Genomic DNA, 24,313 nt, shown 5'->3' with positions numbered 1-24,313 from the left:
GAGAAGCCTCCTTCAGCTTCCCTTCCCTTCTGGCTCTTGTGAGCCCATTGTCTGTTGACTGGTCATCATGCTAAAAGCAGATCAAATACAGGTACTAAAAATGGGTTAGGACACACAGGCTTAATCAAACCCCAAGTACATGGAGTTTCACTCATTTAAAGCCGCCCCTGGTCAAGGCTGCTTTTCTCACTGTTGCTGGTCTTCCCATTGGTCACCAGCTCCCAGGAGTTTCAGCTGGGAAACTGCTGTGACCCTTTGGTCACAGGAAAACAGAGTTCAGACTCTAATGGGCCCAGCAAAGTCGGGAAACCTACCTAAGGGGGACAAAGGGAGAGAAGATGCCCCTACCCTCGAATTATTTCTACAGAAACCTTGAAGTCTCCTCCCTTCCTGCTCTTCCCCTCCCCCACCCCACGTTCACCAAAATGACTCATAGATTCTCACCTAAAAGTGGTTATTTCTGAATTTTACACGACAGTAACTTCTAGAGAGTGTATATTCACACATACATTTTGGGATACCTTTTTCTCAGAGTCTTTCAAACACTTCCAACTACACGAGTTGCCTCTTCTAGGTGCTTAAGACAACGTGAATTTTAAGCTTAGTTTATCGGTCCCCACCCGAAGTGTCAGTGAGAACTGAGAGGAACCAGAAGGGAAAGACCCTGGAACAGATGTGGGCTTTGAACCTCAGCAGGGCTGGAAACATTCCAAGAGCAGATGTCACAGTCCTTCCCCTCAAGACCTCCAACAAAAAAGCAACGTGAGAAATAAAGCAACTGTGCAGCCAAGGCCGAGCCCTCACACAACTCCAGGGGGCACCATTCATGGGAAAACAGTGTGAGTGGTCCCCTGGCGCTGTGCAGATACAGGCCTCTGAGAACAAGAATGCTTTTTGTCCACAATGTGTGTGTCGCCTGAGACGCACACCACGGGGGGCTTCCTGGGAGAAGGGCTATTTCCTGCCCTGGGCATGGAAGCCGCTCTGTGAATCTAAGAGGATGTGGCTGTCGGTAAATAGGACTTAATTCTGCTCCTCATCCACCCAGAGCCCTCCCTCAGGACCTCCGCTTGTACTTTGGAAACAGCCCAAGCTTTGGAAGGAGGAATTTTGAAGGCTGGTTCTGCTACTCGAGGGCTGCACAGCCCTGGCTAAGTTACTTGCCCTCTCTATGCCCGGGTTTCTCATCCGTCCGGTGAGTTAATAGTATCTAATCCTTGGAGTTATCGCACCCATTAAGAGAATTCTACCTTTCCCAGGAGACCCTGGGCCTTTGTGTGTGGTGTTAGGGTTACGGAGGAACATGAGAATGGCCAAGGTAGGCTGGTTTGCTTTACATGGGAAAGAACAGAGAGTTGCTAGAGAAGAAGAAGGAAAAACCCATTGGAAAAAAGATGAGAAAAAGGAGAGGAGAAAAGAGCTAAAGTAGGCCAGTTTGGGGGAAAATCGGGGAGAGTGTGGAGGAAAGGAAGAGAGAGATTCATGGTTCATATATGTGGACTATATTTAGAGAGAGACAGTTGGGGGACAGTGATTACTAAACTGTCCTTTAGCATTTTTTAGAGATAACTCAGTTGAATAAGCAAATAGTTTTATCACAGAGGTTGCTGAAAACCATTTCCTTCTTCGGCTTGTCCAAGAGTGAAATAAGAATGGAAACACCCAGAAGCCTATTAAATTAATGTCCCCTCCCTGGCTGCATTCTCACCCCCAGCTATAAACACCAGCAGGTCGAGGACTGTAACACACCACACCATGACAGCTCGTGGGCATGGCTGCTGGCACAGGGAAGATGCCAGTCTGATGTGTCATTGAATGTACGGTCTTCTGTGCTGTTTCCAGTTTTCAAGCCCAAAGAAGGCTGAGAGGAAATTACAGCCTCCTTTGATTTCATCATCATGGGCCACGGGGTCCCATGAGGTGTGACGTGGAGCTGACCACTCTCTGGGAACCTCAGAGATGAGCCATAAAACCTTCTAGAAACATCTGTACAGAGCTCATTTATGTCATTCAAAGCTTCCTGAATTCAAAAGAAACCACATAAAAAGTCAGCAAAACCACTTGTGCATTTTAAGACATTTCCTAATCTCTTACACTAGCAATAATAAAATGGAAAAAAGATCCCTTGGAGCAAAGGAAATGTTTTTGTTTGTACCTGTGGGCAGGTGGTATTCTGCATTGTGAATTGACAGGTTTTTAACATTTGATGCAAGCATCTGAACACACATATTATTAAAACGTCTTCTTTTTTTCTGTCCTATAATAGTCACTTGTTTTAGTGGTCCCCAAAGCGAAACGGGGTGGTTTTATATAGGGCTTATATTTGGAAATAGAGCCAGAGGGATTCATGAAGGCTAAATCAGTGCTGATGTTATTTTTTAGTTTTAGAGACAATTCCCATCAGATTTCTTTGTGTGATTTTTGTGTATCCTCGTAAACCTGAGAGCCAAATAAAGGAGAAAATCAGTAAATTTGCTTTCCTCTTGCTATCCAACTTCTCACGCCCATTTCATGTTTACTTTGCCACAGAACGTTGTAATTCACTTAAGCTCCACCCCCACGTGCAGCGGACAGAACTAATTGTATCATCCCTTTATTTCCGTCGGGAGCAAATAAAGCAAATAAAGCAAACCACTTGCCCATGAAACTGAGATGCTCCTGATGGGGTTGCAGATGCATTCAGATGAATGAAACCCTCCACTCACAGATCCTTGCACATGACGGAGACAGAAGGACAGGAAACCTGACGTACATTCGCCAGCTCAACAGAGCGCAAAGCACCTATTCCCACAGTCTTAAAGATTTACTCCAGGACAAGCTGCAAGTACAAACATTCACCAAAATTCCTCCCACCCTCACTCTATTCTCAGGAGAAAATGGGCTCTTGTAAATGTGTACCCATGGCACCTAGAGATATTTTCAAAGGAAATAGCCAGAACTGGCATTCCCACCTACACTGCAGGGGCAACTTCCACACCACCTAAAAGAAATAGTGGTATTTTTTTCCTGGATAGAAAAGAATGTTACTGTAGAAAGTTGTTTTGCTTTGTTTTGTTGTTGGTCGCACCACACAGCTTGCATTGCTTGCGGGATCTTAGTTCCCCGACCAGGGATCAAACCCGCGCCCCCTGCAATGGAAGCACAGAGTCCTAACCACTGGACCACCAGAGAATTCCCTAGAAAGTTTAAAAACACAAAAAAGAGGTGAGAAAAAATAAAATCACAGAATCCTAAAATTTTTGATGTAAATCTTTCTAGGCTTCTTCTATGCATGTTCTTGATTATGGACATATGTATGATGAAAAAGAAAACAACTCTACATTTGCTTGATAAATTGAAACTTTAAATTAACTATGTAACATGAATATGTTCCCACTTCATTGAATATTATTTCATATCAGCACTTGAAATGGCTATATAATGTTGTATCACAGGGTGGTGCTATGATTTATTTAACCAATTTAATCCCAATTGCTGGACATTAATCCCAATTTTCTGCTATTAAAATCAGTACTTCATGAAGTGTCTTTGTGTACAGATCTTGGCAAACCTCAGCAATAAATTCTTTGGCATAAATTGGGGATGTTGAAATGCGGGGTTACAAAGCATGTCCATTTTAAACATCAATTTTCAGTCTTCCTAATCTTGCCAACATTGCAGATTATCTTAACAAAATAGTTTGCCAATTTGATAAAAGAAAAATGTTATTTCAGTGTGGTTTTCCTATGAATTTCTACGATTGCTAATGAGGTTAAAGGTTTTTTTTCTTCTGTTTATTAACCATTTATATTTTTCTTTTTGTTTTGAGTATTTATATCCTTTCCCTAACTAAAAAATGTTTGTCTTTTTCTTACTGACATAGAAGACCTCTTCCAATATTAAAGATAGTAACATTTTGTTAATATACTGACAAGTTTTTCCTGGCTTTCCATTTGCCTTACTTGTATTTATGATTTTTTTTTAATGTACAGAAGTGTTTCATTTTTATGCAGTAGAAACAGTCTTCTCCTGTATGTTTTCTGACTTTGGCTATATAGGTTTAGAAAAGCTTTCTCTAAGTCCCACAGACTTTTGTCAAAAAATCATAATCATGCCCTGCCTTGTGATAGCTCTTTCATTGTTGGGCAAGGTATAAATAGTAACTGAAGGCTGGGACCAGCTCTTATGCTTACTTCCCCCTTAAATGTCCTGTATTTAGTAGATCACAATCCATTCACCAAAAACATGTTTTAATTGAGCACCTACTACATTCCATGATTATTAAATATAGATGAGACAGACACTGGATACAACTGCTTCTTCATGAATTCCACCAGCACACATTGCATAATTAACACATGTGAACAGTGCAAAGACCAGGGCAGAAAAGCAACAGTGATGAATCCAAAGAAAGTCCCTGTCCCTTGAGAAATTTATAGTTCAGTATACCCTGGAGGAATTAAAGAGAGGTAAGATTTAAAAGAGACAGATGAATAACTGAAATACAAGGAAGAAAGTATAAGTACCTTGTGAGATGGGGAAAAACTCAGTGTTCACACAGTGGAAGTCAGGGAGGGTCTGTGGAGAAAGTATCATTTGAAGCGAGCCTTATAGGTTGAGATGAAGGAGACATCATTCTCTTCTTCCTGCCCTCAGAGAGAAGAGGAAGCAGGCACATTAGACTCAATTTCCCTCCGCAGTATTAACAAAAAAAAAAAAGGGGGGGGGGAATTCCCTGGTGGTCCAGTGGTTAGGACTCCACGCTTTCACTGCAGAGGGCCCAGGTTCAATCCCTAGTCAGGGAACTAAGATCCCACAAGCTGCGTGGCGTGGCCAAAAAATATTTTTAATAAATAAAAAATAAAATGTTAACCAGCCAAATATGCCTGTAATCAACCCACAAAGCCTAGAGGAGGGGCTCAGTGAGGGGCTTAGGAAAAAGAGTTAGCATTTCTTTATACTGTCTTTTCCATTTACATTATGCTTATGGAATTTTTTGGTGTACGGTTTTCTTTCTTATGTAGTTAAATCTTCTTGAACAGTGTGGCAGATTATACTTCCCAAGGATGGCTGTACCAATGTATATCCCATTATATATGCTCCTCTTAGAGTGTGACCCTAACAGGCTTCATTGAAAGGTGGAGTCTCTGTTCCCTGCCTCTGTACTTGGGTGGACCTTCATAACTGCCTCAGCCAGTAGAATGTGGCAGAAGTGCTGCTGCATGACGCCCAAGGCTAAATCCTAGATGCACTCCTAGCTGGCTCTCCTTCTCTTTCTTGGGACACTTGGTCTCTGAACCCAGCCACCACATTATGAGGAAGTGCAGGCCACATGGAGAGGCTGGATGTGAGTGCTCTCACCACCAGCCCCAGCTAGATTCCTGGTCAACAACCAGATGAGTGAAAAAGGAGGAGTCGAGGCTCCTGCTGTGATTTACATCTTGAGATGTTGATTGTGCCTTCTGGAGACTTGATGGAGGTGAGGACTACAGGCCAGGAGTGGAAGCAGGGAGACCACATAGGAGGCTATAGCAATAATCCAGGACAAAGAAGATGCAGTTTGGGTTTGGGTTATACCAGTAGAGTAGGTGAGAAGTAATCCTATTTGGGAAATGTTTTGAAAGTAGAGCTGATGGGATTTGCTGATGGATTGGATGGGAGTTGGGAGAGAAAGAGAAGAGTCACTGACTATGTCTAGATTTTGAGTCTGAACAATTGGGTTTCAGGGAAGTGACAGTGTCATTTACTGAGATGAGGACACCTGAGGGAAGGGCAGCTTTGCAGGGCAGGGTAGGTCAATAGTTGGATCTGGGGCATGTTCTATGAGAAGCCTGTTTGACATCCAAGTGAAAAAGCTAAATCAACAGTGGGATATGTGAGTCTAGAGCTCAGAGAGAGGCCCTAAGCTGGAGATATAAACTTGGGAGTCATTGGCATACAGATGGTGTTCCAGACTGTACGGCTGTATGAGAAATGACCCCAAAACTTAGCTTAAAATAGCTATTTCATTTACCCACCAATTTGTGGGTTAGAAATTCAGGGCAGGGCACAGCAGGAATGTTTAGTTTCTACTCCACAAATTTTGGGTCTGAGCTTAGAAGACTCAAGGGTTCGAAGCAACATGATGACTGGGGCTGGAATCACCAGGAAGTGTCTTCACTCACAAATCTGGCAGTTGAGGCTGGCTATTCACTGGGACCTCAGCAGGGGCTGTCAACTGGAACACTTAGAGTGGCTTCTCCATGTGGCTTGGGCTTCCTTGGGGTAGCTGGACTACTTACATGGCAGCTCAGGGCTCCAAAAGTGAGTGTACCAGTGAACAAGGTGGAAGCTGCATCGTCTTTCCTAACTCAGCCTTGGAAGTCATGCAGCATCGTTTCCACCTCATCCTCTGGGCTACCAGAGAGTTACAGCTTGCCAAGATTCAAGGTGGGATGGGGAGGGTGGTGGATATAGATTCCTTCTCTCCATGGAAAGAGTGTGAAGACCACATTGTAGAAGAGTATATGGGATGGAGATATTGTTGTGGCCAACTCTGGAAAACACAATCTGCTACAGATGGTATTGATTCAGGGCCTCGTAATTGGATGACATCACTTAGGAACTGAGTGCAGACAGAAAGAAGAGGTCCCGGACTGAACCCTAGGCCTCAACATTTAGAGACTGGGAGGAGGAGCCAGTGGGCAGAAGCAAGCCTAGAGCAAATGCTGTTTCTTGCAGGGCTGCCACTTTCTGCTGAAACTCCTTAGGGAACGGGGTCGGAACATGTTCTTGCGTCAGCATCAGCTGCAAGCCGGGGCCAGAACCGGCCCTCCCCCAGTGGGCACTGCCTGGGGGCTCAGCTGAGCACAACTCCTCAGGCCCACCAAGACGATCAGGTAGTCAGTAACTCTGGGTCCTGCAGGTGCTCAGTCTTCCATAACCCAAGGCAAGGTCGAGAGGCTGGTGGACTTGGACCCCTCCCCTGTAAGGAGGGGAACTCCCAACCCTAGCCAACCCGCCCTTTTAGAAAACCATTTCTGCCTCTTCTTCAAGAGCTGAAGTATCCTCCAATTTACTCAACTCCAAAGAAAATTTAACATCCATACAGTAGCATCTGGATTGAGATTAATTTGACTTCAGTTTTCTCTAAGTATTAGTGGGTGAAGGTTGTCTTACATCTTGGAGAGCTACCTAAACTAATGGTCCACCTCCAGGGAACTAAACTGCCAGAAGTTCCCTAAATGGCAGGTCCCAGGAGATAATACAAAAGAATTAAGTTCCTCTTGACAAAGACCCTGCTATAATAGTTAAAATAAACAGTCCATGTGTTGGAGTTGGGAATTCTGTTATTATATAAATGTCTTGCTGAAATGGGTCTGACCTCTACAGAGATTTAAAAAGAATGAGGCATGTTCCTTTAACATTATTTTTGCTCATGCAAACGATGCCCTATTACACCCAGTAATGCTTAACTACTAAGTTAAAAGCAACTACATAGCAATTTGGACCACTCCAGGGTCGCTCTCACTGTTTTGTGGTTTTATGTAATCCGAATATTGTATACAAGAAGACTTGACCTGGAGCAGGCAGCAAGAAATATGTAATTAGAAACACTTCCCAAGGAAATTATGGTGACAAGTGAAGGCTTGAGGATTTCCGCGGGAGCCTGGAGCTGCAGATCTTCATTATAGGTACTTGGGAGGCTCAGCTGCCCTGCTGAAAACCGTGTCTAATTGCCGTGCGGCTGGATGCAGGCATGGAGGACAGCCCAGAGCCAGGAATTGTCTATGGCAACACGACGCTCCATTTTTAAACTTTTCATTGCACAAGAAGAAATTACTTAGGTTTTTTTTTTCTCTATTTCTTCCTCTCCATTTCAGAGTTTGTACCAGCAGGGATTACCCTCCAGGTCTAACATTTCCTGGTAGCTAATGCTAGCTGAGTTAAGTGCCTTTTGCTTTACCTCTGGCGTTAGCAGCTCCAGCCGGTCATTAATTACTGCACCAGGAAGGATTTTCCAATCAAATTATTGTTTAATCAAAACAAAAGAAAATGAATGCTTGTTGCTGTCAACAATTATCAACTCTCCCTAAGAGTCAAAAGGGGAATACTGGAGGTTTTACACTTAAGGAGAAGTGTCCCTCTGGGAGGGAGGGTCAGTTAAGAAGGCCTTTGTCTAGATACAGTGAAGTTGCCTAAAGTACAGTTGAGAATGCTTCACTGTGGGCGGGGAGGATGCTGACCCCCAGGCAGGAAGACTCAGGAAGCTTATACACGCACTGTCCTGGGTCCCCAGTCATTCTGCTTTGTTAGTGTCCATATGACCTTGCTATTAGGCTAAATGCCCCAAATGCTTCTATGAGAGTGTCTGAGGGGAAAGGTTGCTTTCAGGAGCAGTGAATAAGTGAAATCCACCTGCACGATAACAGCCACACCTCCTGAGTGCAGACAGTGTGCCCTGTGGCTTACAAACACGAGTTAGTGACCCTCTTAATTCCCCCCCACCCCGAGGAGAGTACATCATTACCCCCATTTCACAGATGGGAAGACTAAGACCCAGAGAGGTTAACCTGGCCAAGATCCACAACAGCCTGGTAAACAGCAGAGCCCACACTTGATTCGTAGTCTTTCCATCAGCACCTTCCCTCTTTATTTGCTTTTAAAATTTTATTTGTGCTAAAATACACATAACGTAAAATCTACCATCTTAACCATTTTTAACTGCAGTACAGTGGCATTACGTGCATTCACACTCATCACCATCATCCACCTCTAGAACTCTCTTCATCTTGCAAAACTGAAACTCTGTCCCCATTCAACAATAACTCCCCATCCCCCCTCTCCCCAGCCCCTGGCAACCACCATTCCACTTTCTGTCTCTCTGCATTTGACTTCTCTAGAGAGTGGAATCAGACAGTATCTGTCTTTTTGTGACTGGCTTATTTCACTTAGCATGATGTCTTCAAGTTTCATCCATGTTGTAGCATGTGCCAGAACTTCCTTCCTTTCTAAGGCTGAATAATATTCCATTGTATGCATGTAACACATTTTTTTTTTTGTCCCTTCACCCATGGAAGGACACTTAGGTTGCCTCCACCTTTTGGCTATTGTGAGTATGCTGCTGTGTTTAACTCCTCACCACTAAGATACACAGAGACTTGGAGAATGAGTCTTAAAGGAAGGCGCACCGCCACGGGCTGCCTGACACGCCCCAACCTGAGCGGATCAGCCAAGTACCACGTGGCCCATCACCCACTGGAGAAGGCACCACCTCACTGGCAGGGGAAAGCGATGCCCAAGGCCAAAACCTCCCACAGGTTGGCCAACTGCAGAGCCACAGCTCCATGCTGACACACCCAATGCCAGTGTGTTTCCCTGAGCCTTAGATTCTGGGAAAAACAAGGTTCTTCAAATCCAAACTGCTCAGTCCAGACTTGACTGCAGGATTCCCCACCTGGACGGAGCATGCCCTGGGACTCCACTGGTGCATCCGCCAACCCTGCCGGCTTCTCCACTCGGTGGTTCCGAGGGCGGCCAGGGGTGAGCTGTGTTCCCTCCTGAGGGTACCACCCTAAGGTTTTTGGAAATGTGAGGAGCATTTCTGGTTGTCATAACCATCTGTCTGGGGGATGCTACTGACATTTAACATGTGGAGCCAGGGACAAGAGGCGCCCTGCCATGTGTGAGGCAGTCACCCACAACAAAGAATTGTCCTGCATCGTGAATCACTTCCAAACGTCTCATTAAAACGTATCTTGTAAGCAAAGAACCTCATTATAATCATCTGGGCCTAAAACCTAATTACGTTTTGCAAGTGAACACCAAGTAATTCTTCATGGTTTTTATATGCACCAGATTTTCCAGGAATGCAACTATTGAGTAAATTGAGGGAGACTGTATTTTTTTTTATATTGGAACTTTCCCGAGAGTTGTTCACCATTTTGGAAAATCATGGCAATGCCACTCCTAGTATTTTTTTTTTTTTTTTTTGCTTTTACTTTTATTTGCTTTTTTTTTTTTTTTTTTGCAGCATTTATTCCTGGGCCATAAGTTTTTGTTTCTTCAGTTTCTTCTGGGATATCTTTGTCTTCTGTGCAACCTCCTCTTCGGGTTTAGGAATAATCTTTTCTTTTTCAGGAAGGATCATCTTAGTGTGGCAGGGAGAGCTCATGTATGGGTTGATCTGACCATGAGCTCTGTTAAGTCCTGCGTGGCATCTTGGGTGCTTTGCTCACCTGGATATGCTTAATGACCAGAGAAAATACATCTAAGCCCTTAAGTTCAGCATTACTCTCTGCATTTTTGAGCATGTGCAGTAAAAAATTCAGCACTTTTTTTGGGCTACCGGCCCTGTGTCCAGCCCTGCTCTTTGGCCTGGGCACACCTACCAACTCCACCATTGTAACGACAGACTGGTACACATTGCTTCTGTAAAGTCACATCCTTCAGATACGTGATGGTTTTTCAGATATGCATACCCTGAATGGCCTGGGCAGTTTCACGAGTGTTCTTAAAGTGAACACGAAGATCTGAGCCTCTTGATTTGCATGATTCTGTGGGGTTTTCTGGGTCAAGTGAATAGTGGACCATTTTTAGAGATCACCTCGGACCGCTTACCCAAAAAGGACTCCTAGCATTTGAGTTGCAAAAAATATATATAACTTTATCAGTTTTATCCGAATTGCCACATTCAAAGTCCACTTTAGAGGCAACCCCCCTCCACAAGAGGGGTCTATGTCTGCCACTCACGACCGCCCCCCACCCCCGTCTTCTGGTATAGTCCTGCCCCAGCATTTACGTGTTGAAATACATATTCTGTTTTTATACATTTCTATTCTTTTATTTCTTCTTTTACACCCAGGACATTATATTACTTTTATTTTTAAACATTTTGTGTGTTGGTCGATTATGTTAGACCACAAATCCTGATACAAACCTCTTGGGGGCCAGATGTGTTTCAGAATTCAGAATTCTCCAGATTTTAAGTACTAAAAGTAGTATGGTGCGCCTACAATATGTTATATAACCCCTCAGCGGGGTCTAGAACAGCATCCTGTCATCAATCACACATATTTCTACAGCAAAACGTATATACGGACACGTAAGAGTGCGATGAATTACGTCTACGTGTAGCTTCAGATCAGCTCAGGGCGGGTTTTGTTGACAAAATTTTAAAAACCGATTTAGGATTTTCGAAGCGCTTTGGATTCTGGATAAGCGATCGTGGCCCTCTATTTTGTGGCTCTCACTGGGCAATAATATAATGAAGGGGGCGGTTTAAGAACGAGGCACTGGATCTGATAGGCTGCGAGCATGGGTCCACCCACATCTCACAGTCAGTCTTTGGAGGGGTGTGTGAGGGTCCACCTGAGGACCTCCCTTCCCAAAGCCTCCTCTGGCTTCAAGTGAATGGGACCTGGTTACTCTCTTTCCTGTCTGTCAGCTTTTGGACCTTTCCCAATTCACTCTGTCAGACAGCCGCCAACACACGTGATGCCCCCATGGTAGCTGAAAACATCTGATGGCTGCTCCAAGCAGGGTGGATAGGTGTTCTGTGATCCCCAATCCCTCCACTCTTATGCCTAAAGGTAAGCTGTTGTCTCTGCCTGAAATCCTGCTTTATCCCCCTTGTCCTCCAGGTGAGGGATTCCTTCTTAAAGCCCCAGGTTAGGGACTTCCCTGACGGTCCAGTGGTTAAGGCTCCGTGCTTCCAATGCAGGGGACACCGGTTCAATCCCTGGTGGGGGAACTAGGATCCCACATGCCCCATAGCATGGCCAAAAAAAAAAAGAAAATGAAAAAGATAAAGCCCCATGTTAAATGTCATCTATTTATGGGACTTCCTCAAAGTTTCCCAACAGCATTTGTCACTCCCTCAGGCGAGATTCCCGTTAACTCTTGGTATGTTCATTCATTCCAGAAACATATTTTTTTGAGTGCTTACTATGTGCCAGAGACTGGGCTAGGCTGAAGAATGTGGACCCTATATGACCTTGGATTTCCAGGTCTCCCAAGGTCCTGATCAGGGCACAAGACACTCATCAGCCTCTTGTCCTTGCCAGGGGAGCGGAGGTTCCCTCCAGCCCCTCTCCCAGAACAGTTCCGTTCCTGCAGAGACAGGAACTCACATTTGTAGGGCAGCTACTTAATGTGCCAAACACTCTACAAAGTTCTGTTCTCTTCAGAAAGGGGCCACTTGTTGGTGTGCCCAGCAGACAAAGTCCCGGGATAAATGTGCTGCATCTTTCTAGAATTTTAATTTCACTCAAAGATTTGGGAGGGAGAGTTAATTAGTGTGAGGTAAGTAATGTAAAACATGATTTTTACATTAATCAATAGTGGATATATAATAGCATGGAGCAGAATGCTAAATTAACACACTTTCTTAATTTATTATTTGAAGAGGTAATACATGTTCATGAAGCAAAATTTGAAAAGTATAAAAAAGTTTAGAATGCAAATTTACCCCTCTGTTCTCCAACCACCCAGCTTCACTCCCAGGAGGCAACCACTATGCCCAGATTCTTGGGAATCCTCCAAGAAATCATCTATACACAGTCCAAGTAAGTACCCATGTATGTGGGTTGTTGCTGCTGTTTAGTACAATGAGCATAAAATACACACTGCCCTGCATCTTGCTTTTTTCAGATAACACTACATCTTGGAGACCTTTTCATAAATCATAGAGACTTATTTCAACAGCTGCACAGTTTTTCATTGTATGGGTGTACCAGAATTTGTTAACCAGCCCTGTGATGATTATTTCCAGTATTTTCCTATTGCAAACAACACTACAACAAATATAACCCTGAATATTCTTCATTTGTACATGTGTTAGTATATCTGTAGGAGAGATTCCTGCAAGTAGGTCACAGGGCATATTGCATGGTCCACTTGCCCTCTGAAGAGTGCTCCCAATCTACACTACATCAGAGTATCTGTTTCCTGATCCTTTAGCCAATGCACAACAGACAACAATGTGTTCTTAAACTTTCTGACCTTAGCCAATCTGATGGGTGAAGACTTGTATCTCATTAGAGTTTTTATTTGCTTTTTTTAAATTATGAAGGAGGTTGAATATCTTTCTTTTCTTTTTTTTTTTTTAATGTTCAAGACCCATTTGTATGTCTTATGCTGGGAACTGCTTCTTCATATCATTTCTCCATGTTTCTACTGGATTGTTGGCTTTTTTTTCTTATCAACATTTAGAATTTCTTTAATTAAGGAAGGATCCCTTTTGCTATGTGAATTGCAAATATTTCCCTCCAGTATGTTTGTCTTTTGATTAGTTTGGTTCCCTCCCCTCCCCCCCCACCTCATTTGTTTTATACATATATATGGTAGCTAAATTTACCTTTGCTTTTATAGCTCCTGGGTTTTAGATCATCTTTAGAAAAGCTTCTCCCCTATCTGAGGTGATTTAAGAAATATTCTCTCATTAATTCTTTCCAAGAAAAGTTTATTAAGTCCTGGCTCTGTACCAAGCGCTGCTTTAGGGAATGGAGTTGCAGTGTTGAACGAGGCAGACCATGAGGACATGTTGAGTTCTTTTGCTAAGGTCTTTCGCACTTTTCCTAACTACTTTTACGATTTCATTTTTTGCATTTAAATCTTTCTTCCATCAGGAATTTAATCTGCTGTAGACTGTGAGGGATCTTTTTTTTTTTTCGCCAGCTGGCAACCCAGTCAATCCCGACATCACTGACTAAATAATTTATCTTATCTTTACTAATTTGAGATGTCAGTTTTATCATATGCTAAATTCCCATAGCCAACACATTTTTATGCTAAAAACAAGACCTCAAATCAATGTCCTGCTTCCAGCTTCACCAAGAGACCCCTCAGGCTGTCAGTCTCCTTTTTATTTATTTATTTATTTATGTATTTTTTATTTTTTGGCTGCACCGCGCGGCATGTGGGCTCTCAGTTCCCCCACCAGGGATCAAACCCGCGCCCCCTGCAGTGGAAGCATGGAGTCTTACCCACTGGACCGCCAGGGTAGTCCCAGTCTCCTCTTTTTTTGCCTTTAGGAGCACTTGGTGGGAAGTCTGAATATCACCAATGTCTTTTTATCCTCTTTACTCTTCACAGTAGTAACCTCCAAGGTAGGGAGTGTATCTCCATTTCCCAAGCAAGGAAATTAGACCTAGAGATGTTACGACCCACACACCATCCATCTGCCTCTGGGAGTGAATGCCTGTTAGTTGAGAAGTCCAAGGCCAGCTCCACACAAGCTGTGCTTTCAGTCTTTCTTTGTAAATTTGAAATGGAAACCCGGAGGGTCCAGGCTCTGTAGGTTATAAAGGTTGTAAACTGTCAGAGGCCACATTTCTTGCCCAGTGGGCTAGAGGAACAGAATCTGCGGAGGGAGATGATGGAGTCTGAATCAGGCACCGGAGAAGGTTAGGGGGCAAGAAAAGGCAGGCCCACATCCACGGTTCTCTGTGTGCTGTATTCCTGTTTCTGTGTTCCTTGAGATCTTCCTATATCTTCAGATAAATTCTCCTTAAGCTGCTTTCACCTGGGTTTCTGTCACCTGCCATCAAAAGGATCCTAGAAAATGGCTGAAATGAGCCCAGTCCTGGGATGGTTTGTTTCCAACAGCTTCTCTCGCGTACATCACAAAAGGGGGCCAGGATGCTGTGTCAGCTCTGAATTGTGTCTCAAAGGGCAAATGGAATGTGTGGCCATGGCCAGCGTAGGGGCTCCAGAGACCAAGGCCCTCAGCCATCCACCATGTGAGTCCATCTGTAACCAGACTGGAGGGTTGTGACAGTACAAACACAAAGCCTACTTCTCTTTCCACCTGATTAAGGTGTTATTTAGAAAAATGAGACCTTCTCACTCCTTCTTACTTTCCCCTGGGCCCCTGTGTGATGGTGTAGACCAGGAACTCATGCCAGAACGTAGCCAGCATCTGACCCTCTCATCTGTTCTCCCCTCCCCAGGGTACTGTTGGTTCTTTCAGGAATTACAGCTGCCCCCCAGCTTGGAAATCTGGAAGCCAGTTTCTCCTCAGTGCCTCTTGCCCTTGACCCTTCTTTTCCATTCTCACTGCCAATTCCAAGTGTTACTGCCTCGGGCCCAGATGGTTGTAATAGAGTCCTAACATTACTGACCCCATGCCTGTGCATGGCCTGAAATGCCCTATCTCACATGTGCACTAGAGTCCAAGTTCAAATATCACCTTCACTGTGGGGCCTCTCTGACCACCTAGGATTCGGCCTCCCCCTGTGACACAGACCTCTACCCTAAGATGTTACAGAAGGAATTATCCAGGGATCAGCTGTGTGACCAGAAGCACGACCCCATGCTTAACTTTTTTGAGCCTCTGTTTCTTCATAGGTCAGATAGGATAAATAGCAGGGCTTTGGTGAGAATTCAAACTAGAAGGTAGAAATGACCATTTCAGGGCTTGCTCATAAAAGGGAACCCACCCTTGTGTCCTTTGCTCTCTTTCTCCAGTTTTCACAGCAGACTGTTAACTCTTTGAGGCCTGGGATCTTGCCTTACTGGGTGCCTTGCAGAGGGCATGGCATAAAGCAGGAGCTCAATGCATGCTGAATGAATAAATACATAAATGGAAGAATGAAGAAAAAACCCTCTCTGATCTTAAGACTCTCTGTTCAACCCCATGTGCACCTTTGCCAAATTAATACTCCTTCAGTTTGGCTTTTGACACATGTGTCACTTATTGTTGAAAAATCACCTATGGGGACTTCCTTGGCGGTCCAGTGGTTAAGACTCCACGCTTCCACTGCAGGGGGCACGGGTTTGATCTCTGGTCTGGGAACTGAGATCCCACATGCTGAGTGGAGCGGCCAAAACAAACAAACAAACCGGATGAAACTAAAAAAAAAAATAAAAAACAAAAATCACCTATGGCTCTCTAGTGCCCATAGGTTCAAATTCCTTCCTTCAGATTCAGGGCTCCTTGTGATCTGGCCCTACATACTGTTTTTTTGGTGTTATTCCTCATTATTCACTGCTACAGTCCTTTTAATGTAGCTGTTCTGGGACGTCTAGTCATTGCCAGCCCTTCCAAAAAGTCCTTTCCTTTCTTATCCTGTCTTTGCACCTTCATTCATACTTGGTTTCCTTACTAAAAGGCATTTCCTTCTCTCTGCCTAAACACCTCCTACTCATCGGTGGCAGAGAAAGCTAGTTGCTTCCTAATATCCCTAAAGAAATTGAAAAAAGTTCCCCAATAATTCCACCATTTAACATTTGGATATAGTTTCTTCCAAGCTTTATTTCTACGTATTTAAAAAATATTTTAAAAAATATTCATTGGGAAGCAGTTTCTATAATGACCACACACTTATTTCTACTTGCATAAACAAAAAGAAGCAAATAAAAATCACCATAATCCTACTATCCTAGCCAGTGATTTACCCCTCTGGTCACATGTACGCTTTAAGCACATATTAGTATTTAAAACAATTCCATTCAATTTTTTCACAAAGTTGAGATATTGTGATCTATCTAGTTTCTACTCTATTTGGTTAGCATTGTTTCAAAACACATTTTTCATGTCATTAAGAAAGCTTGGTAAACATAATTTTTTAAAAAATAGAAGCACAATATCCCATTGTTTGAGTAAACCATAATTTACTTAGTTTTTCCATTGCTCCACATTTAGGGTTTCTTTTTTCAAGTTTCCTTTATTTTAAACAATGCTACGATGAATATTTTTGTGCATAAATGTTTGACCTTGTTTCTCAATAGCTCCTTAGGATTACTGCAGTAACTACATTTCATGAGTGTTTGCCATGTACCAAGCATTAACTGCAACGTTACTGCACTGATTCCTCATAGCAATGCTATAAAAGGTAGATTATCATTCCCATTTCACAGATGAGAAAACGGAAGCACAAAGGGTAACGTGCTCAATGTGCTCAAAACCATGAGAGTGTGGCCAAAATTTAACCCAGCCAGTGTGACTCCCAAGCCCATGCTCTCAGGCGTGAACTTTTTAAGGGTCTTGATACATTTGCCAAATGACTTTCCAGAAAGGTTGTTCCAGTCTACACCAGCAATATAAGAGTGTCCATCACTCTTATTTCTCCTTTTTTCAAGTGATTGGTAGGCATTTGCATTTCAGTTTCTCTGGGCTGTCTCTTCATGTGGTTTGCCCATCTATCAGTGAAGGTTACCACAGACCACTAATTAGCTCAGCTAAACTTCCAGTGGCAGGCAAAGTGGTGATGTTTCCCCCAGAATCTGGCCACATTCGTCCCACTCTGATGTGAGAGTGACCTAACAAATGCAAACACTATAAAATAACATTTTTATACTGGGAGACATAGAGCCTTCTAGGCCTATCGATTTGTGCACAGTCTAGAGGAGCTTTCATCTGGAAGCCAGCGCCATATGTAATTTGCATGTTCAGGAAATTACATAATTACATAAGAAGTGCTATAATTACATAAGAAGTGCTTTCTTCTTTGTACATGAGATGCTTATTCATGCATATCAGTATAATTTCAAAAGAAATAAAAACAGGTTAATTTCAAAGAGAATCAAGAGTTTGCTATAATTGAAGTATAAAAGTAACACAATGAAGAAAATTCATTGATTTTTCTTTAAAATGCCAATATCATAAAAATTCTGCAATTGGATTTTGGGTGGCATTATGGGCATGAACAATCCCCTTTTGGAAGACTGAGGCCATCTCAGGGTAGCATCTGAAATGTATTTTTTTTTCTTTTTTTAAAATTTTTATTTATTTATTTATTTATTTATTTATGGCTGTGTTGGGTCTTCATTTCTGTGCGAGGGCTTTCTCTAGTTGTGGCAGGCGGGGCCACTCTTCATCACGGTGCGCGGGCCTCTCACTATCGCGGCCTCTCTTGTTGCAGAGCACAGGCTCCAGACGCGCAGGCTCAGTAATTGTGGCTCATGGGCCCAGCTGCTCTGCGGCATGTGGGATCTTCCCAGACCAGGGCTCGAACCCGTGTCCCCTGCATTGGCAGTCAGATTCTCAACCACTGCGCCACCAGGGAAGCCCTGTATTTTTTTTTTAAACACAGTATATTTATTGACTTATTTATTTATTATAAATTTATTTATTTATTTATTTATTTTTGGCTGCGTTGGGTCTTCATTGCTGCTTGCGGGCTTTCTCTAGCTGCGGTGAGCAGGGGCTACTCCTCGTTGCGGTGCGCAGGCTTCTCCTTGTGGTGGCTTCTCTTGTTGCTGAGCACGGGCTCTAGGCATGCGGGCTTCAGTAGTTGTGGCGCACAGGCTTAGTTGCTCTGCGGCATGTGGGATCTTCCCGGACCAGAGCTCGAATCCATGTCCCTGAACCCATGTCGCCTGCATTGGCAGGCGTATTCTTAACCATTGCTCCACCAGGGAAGCCCTGAAATGTATTTTTCTTAACACAGTTTGGACGCCACGTTCCTTCCAGGGCAGTTAATGCCTTGGGCAGTGGAACGGGACATCCACTGCTCACCAGTCTGGCGTGCTTCTCTGGGGTCCCTTGTATACTAGCATCAGCCACCATTCACGAGCACCCACTATGTGTTAGACAGTGGGAGGTGTTCTACACATGCCTTGGTTCTCATCTGCACAGTAACCATGCGAGGTGAACAGGATTTGCTCCAGCCTTGAGATGAAGAAGCCGAGGCCCAGCAGTCACAGGTTAGCGGGAGAGCTCGGAATCTGAAAACCCGAACCTGGGCCCACTGGCTGCACCCCGCTGGCGGAGGGCTAGTGGAATGGACCACTTATTATGAATGGCTATCCCTCCTCCTTCACAATTGGCTGGGCTGCATCCAAGGGAGAATTTTGGTGGATCAGAAGAAATGTGAAGAGTAAATGCATTTGCACTACTGTTTTGGGGATCTACACTCTAAAGACACTGTGACAGTGACGAAGGGTTACTGGCACTTGTCTCCCCAGACTGACAGCTATCAAAATCCATTCTTGCCCTGAGCTGTCGTCCTTGAAAAATTAGTAACACACACTTACATGACCGTTCATACAGTCCAATGGACATGCTCTATTGCCTACTTTTCTCAGCTTCTCATACAAGTTATAAAAGTCTGAAGGCGCTCCATTGTGCTAGGCAGGTACTGTGGTAAAACGTCCTTCTTCCTCTTTCCTCCACGTAGTGTGAGGGGTCTGGAGACAAAATGATCCTGTTTGGGCCGATGAGTTAACAATGCCAGGGGCTGCTGGTGCCAGTTACTGAGGGATGGGCAGGTCCCCAGACAGGAAAAGGAGACTTGGAGGATGGGATCATGGCCAGTAGCAGGAATGCCATTTCCTCTGGGCATCTTCTCCTGCGTAGGGAGAGGAGAGTGCGCTAGATGGGTGGTGCTGGGGGGCAAAAGTTGAAATAGCCCCTACTCTAGGAGGTATGCCGGGGGTTGGTTGACCCCTGTGCATATAGCTCTCTCTCTCTTTTTAAAATACCTGATATATTTTGGTGAAAATATTTCCATGCCTTTTTCTGCTATTAGCTTGAGGGCTCCAGGGTAGGATCATTGCTACTCACAGAACATAAGCCAGAACCGAGCATGGGATTAGCATTTAGGAAATATTGAGACGAGGACTATAAGGAAGTCATATTCTGTAAGTTGCTCTATGTGGCTGTCTGTTACTCATTGAGTTTATTTCTTCGTTAAATATCCCTGAGCTTCTAGTCAAGTCATATTTAAATGCTGCATCTAGTCTCAGATGTCCTGGAGAATTAAGTAAGGAAATTAAGGTATCTATGCCAAACTGTAAAGGGGGAAACAATACCCCCCCATCGATTTCCCTCCCCTTCTCCCAGGATAACAGAAATGATGATTAAGAGTCCCGACGGGAAGGTGAATTTCAGGGAGAACAGTTGGGGTGTTAACGACTGTCTCTTGGATATTCTCCATTTCTAGTCTTGGAAAATCTAACTTTCATCTGATTAAGGAAAGTAGCAGGTTTCTCAGCGGCACTATGCCTATATTTTACGCCTATAAAAAGCAGGCAACAGCCTGCACTTTTAGGGAACATGCCATACAATAATCTGTTCTGAACTGGAGCTGACATCTGAAGCTTCTCATGGGCCTACCTGCCTGACAGTAGTGAAAACTACAAAAACCTAGAACCGAAAACATCCTGGCCTTTGTTAGGAGCACCTTCTATATTTTGCATTTTTCTAATAATAGCTACCTAAAGATACTCTGCTAGTTACATCATCATACTATCACTAATCCTCACAACTCTGCAAGGTAAAATATTACACTAAACCTACCTTTACAGACGAGGCAACAAACGCAAAAATTTTGTAATTTTCCCAAGCAGGAGGCCCCAAAGGTCATAAGCTTGTAAGGGCCTAAGCTGGCATCAGAACCCCTTGTTATTGCCACTTATGTCAGATGGCTTCTGATATGACTGATATCCACTGTTTTCTCTAAGCTAATTTTCAGACTTCTTGGTCTGCGGAATTATTTTTTTTAAAGGATCAGTGATTACTTGTAGGTTCTTTTTTCTTTTTTAAATTGACTCCCATGTATGTCAGTCAAAACATTTTGTGCATGCAATTACAGTTTTCAGAATGGGTGCTTGGAATGGAGCAATATGAAAAGAAATGGAAAAAAATCAAACCTTGGCAACTGGTTTAGTAAGAATTATACTTCTAAGCTTGCAATCCATGAGGAATTTGCAGAATTTCCTCTTCCTGAACTGAACTTCTTCCTTCCTTCATTTCCCAGGTCAGCTTAAATCCTGGCTCTTGCTTGAGGCCTCCCCTCAAATGAAAAGCTCCTCTTTCACACTATGATAATATGTATAGAGTGTCCCAGTCAGATTGCTCATTTGATCACTTCATCAGAGTCTGCCTTACCATTTTACTGAACTGTGTCCTGAGCTTTTGGTTTTCATTACTTTCAGTGTCAAGGGCACAAGGGCTAAAGGTTACACTTCTTTTTATCCCTTTTGTAGCAAGATGGTGCTGTGCACCTAGAAGTTGCTCAGTAATACTTGATGCATGTGTAAATAGGTGAAAAATAAGTGAATTTGGAAAAATTCAGGGAGTAAGTAGATTAGGATGGTATAGTAACAGACATTTTAAAAAGTACTTTAAAGTTTATAAAATGCTTCTCAAGCAACCTCATTTGTACCTCAGAATAACCCAGAGGAAACTGGCTTGGAGAGGTTAAGAGACTTACTCTTGAAACCCAGATCCCTCTCCTCCAAAGCTTGTTTTATTTCCATTATAGTTGACTCTTTATTATGAATATGAGATTAAATGTGGAGACAGCCCCCCCATAAAATATCCTCACCAGCAGAGGGCGCAAGAATATGTATGGGTCTTGGAGTAAGATTTGCATACTGGCCCAGCCACTTTTTTTTTTTAATATAAATTTATTTATTTATTTATTTATTTTTGGCTGCGTTGGGTCTTCGTTGTTGTGTGTGGGTTTTCTCTAGTTGTGGCGAGTGGGGGCTACCCTTCGTTGCGGTGCGCAGGCTTCTCACTGCAGTGACTTCTCTTGTTGTGGAGCACCAGCTCTAGGCGAGCCGGCTCAGTAGTCGGGGCTCGCGGGTTCTAGAGCGCAGGCTCAGTAGTTGTGGCGCACCGGCTTAGTTGCACCGCTGCGTGTGGGATCTTCCCGGACCAGGGCTCAAACCCGTGTCCCCTGCATTGGCAGATGGCTTCTTAACCACTGCGCCACCAGGGAAGCCCCTGGCCCAGCCACTTTAAGAGCTAGTGACCTTGGGCAAATCATTTTATTTTTCTGAGCCTCATCTGTAAACTATTGATGATAATCTCCCCTCCCCCCAGCACTGCAGAGTAGTCATAAGGATTAGAAATATTCTGTGGCTAGCACATAGTAGATGAACAGTAAATTGTATCTCTCCTGATCCCCATAAGAAGATCACAGGAGCGGTTTGGAGGTTAAATCGATATTAATTCTTGTTTGATGTTTTAATAAATATTTGAAATTAGTTTACATATTTGACCCTTAAAATAGCTTAAATGGGCAAAGAAATGAATATTGATGAAAAAATTTTAATACCCAATGCTGGCAAGAGTGAGGAAGCCAATTGGAACAACGTTTCTGGATAGAAAGCCTTAAAAATATGGTATGTCCTTTGCCCCAAAATCCATTTAACCTAAGAAAATAATATTGGATGGTAGCAAGATTTAGCAAAACAAAGGATGTCATCATCACTCTTTATAACAGCAAAAGAGGAAACAACCTAAATGTTCAATGTAGGGCACAGGCTTAATAATTATAGTTTCTCCATCAAACTGAACACTGTGCAGTCATTAAAATGATGTTATATAAGAATATTCTAAAAGGAAGGATGATCGCAACACAGCAAGCAAAGATCACAAGACACAAACAGCCCGCTTTAACTTTTGTTTAAAAATATACACAGGACACGGGCTTCCCTGGTGGCGCAGTGGTTGAGAATCTGCCTGCTAATGCAGGGGACACGGGTTCGAGCCCTGGCCTGGGAAGATCCCACATGCCGCAGAGCGGCTGGGCCCGTGAGCCACAACTGCTGAGCCTGCGCGTCTGGAGCCTGTGCTCCGCAACGAGAGAGGCCGCGACGGTGAGAGGCCCGCGCATCGCGATGAAGAGTGGCCCCCGCTTGCCACAACTGGAGAAAGCCCTTGCACAGAAACGAAGACCCAACACAGCCAAAATCAATCAATCAATCAATCAAACATACGCATCTGATTCAAGATCCTCATTAAAAAAAATATATATATATACACAGGACAGAAATCAAAATTTCCATAGGAGATGTGATTGTTAGTAAAGCTTTTTTTTTTCCTACTTCTCTTTGTTTATCTTATTCTCTAAATGTTCTGCAATAAACATGCATCACTTTTTTGATAAAAATAGTTTTTTCTTTTACATGTGCAGAGTTGGTGTTTTTTTTAAACACTGCCTGTCAGCACAACCAGACCAGTGGTCAAGTAAATTAAGTTAGTTGTAATAAAGTAACTTGGAAGTTTCAAGTAGTTAGTTGAAGAGAGTAATTAAAATCCTAATTAAATTACACAGCACTGGTGGCTTAGCTGCAGTAAGGCTGCTCTAAATATAGACACTGGGTTCCACCTTCTCAAAAGGCCTAAAAATGGCATAACATAAAAAATGAACAATTGTTCATGTAAAGGGCCATGTGCCATGTTTGTCCTAAACCACTGTAACCCGAACTCACCCATATCTCATCCTCCAGGCTGGCTGCATGTCTCTGGAAGGGTGTATTTGCTCTACATTACTCAATTTACTTTCTTGAACTTGAAATGGAGTGGAATTTCAATGTACAGTTACCCATTAGCTCCAAGGCTAAATTTAAACCTTTAATTAAATTAATCCCTTGATCTTAAACACATTGCTTCTCCCTCAGGAAAGTGTAGAGGGTTTCTTAGATGTCACAGAACTCAAGTCAGTGTGACAATTGTTCCTACTGCATTTGGTAAGTCACCCGAACCGCATAGGGTAATCTGCAGGCATTTTCGGATGGCCCATGGTAACCCCCCACCACTCCCACCCCCCCAGGACAGGCATTTGTTGGGCGTGGGTTTGGGGTACAGAATTCTGCCACCCCTCGCAGATCCAGAGCTACAGCTTGGACAGGTACTCATCTTTACAGAAGACATTGTAGGTACCAGACGGATGTTTATGAAATAAATGACAGAAAGTAGCTGTGCATATTGTTCCCAGTTTATATGGGAGGAAAAGAGATCATAACCCACAAAAATTTGCAAGGTGACAAGGGGAAAAGGTTGTGAGGCCATCTTAGCTTACCTTGGTCTTCATGGAAAACGGAGCACGTTTCTGGGCCGAAGTAAAAATTGATGTTGGCCTTTGCTAAGAAAGAGATGAAAAGTGACAGCACCATCAAATGGAGATGTGTCAATTAGTCTGGCCACACGTTTGATGTTCGAGCCTGGGTTCTGACGCACTCTCGGGTGTGCATTTAAATCAGGGGCTGCATCCTCAGTCTGCGAATGAATGAAACACAAACTCAACGGTTAGCGACAGCTTTATGGTGGGACTGTCCACATAAAGGGTGTGTAACTATTAATAAGGATGTATTTCTCGGGGCCCAACAGCAGCGCGGGATCCAGTTAACAAGCTCGCGGGCCAAATCTCCGCGTCGCTCCAATTAATTGTCCCGCAGACCCACAACTCTCCCGGGACCACATTTTCACGCGGTGACTCATGGGGTTCTGCTCGCGCCCCCAGTTCCCAGTCCAAGCGCTACGAGGAAACGTGCTACCTCCCTCACCTGGGCGCGCGCCCTGGGAGCCACCAACTCTCCCCGCAGTCGGCCCGGACTACCTGGACCGCCCGGCCGATCCCTCGCCCCGCCACCCGCTCGTCTTTCCCTTCCTCCTCCT

The 24,313-nt window shown here is 43.7% G+C and overlaps 1 long non-coding RNA gene across 4 annotated transcripts in view; it reads right to left on the bottom strand.

Annotated features, from left to right (window-relative positions):
* Positions 1-24,313, bottom strand: part of LOC103008829 (uncharacterized) — a 163,377-nt gene that overhangs the window by 137,599 nt on the left and 1,465 nt on the right. For 3 of the 4 annotated variants that reach the window (XR_009005024.1, XR_009005026.1, XR_009005025.1), the window contains exons 2-3: positions 23,718-23,914; positions 4,506-4,625 (exon numbers count right to left, since the gene is read on the bottom strand). This is a non-coding gene — a long non-coding RNA (uncharacterized LOC103008829). Of the gene's footprint in view, positions 1-4,505; positions 4,626-23,717; positions 23,915-24,201; positions 24,282-24,313 lie in introns of those variants that run through there. The other variant, XR_452501.2, reaches the window with a different exon arrangement.

Source organism: Balaenoptera acutorostrata, chromosome 13, assembly GCF_949987535.1.
Source record: "Balaenoptera acutorostrata chromosome 13, mBalAcu1.1, whole genome shotgun sequence".
Taxonomy (NCBI): domain Eukaryota; kingdom Metazoa; phylum Chordata; class Mammalia; order Artiodactyla; family Balaenopteridae; genus Balaenoptera; species Balaenoptera acutorostrata.
This window is presented reverse-complemented; position numbering and strand designations above follow the sequence as displayed.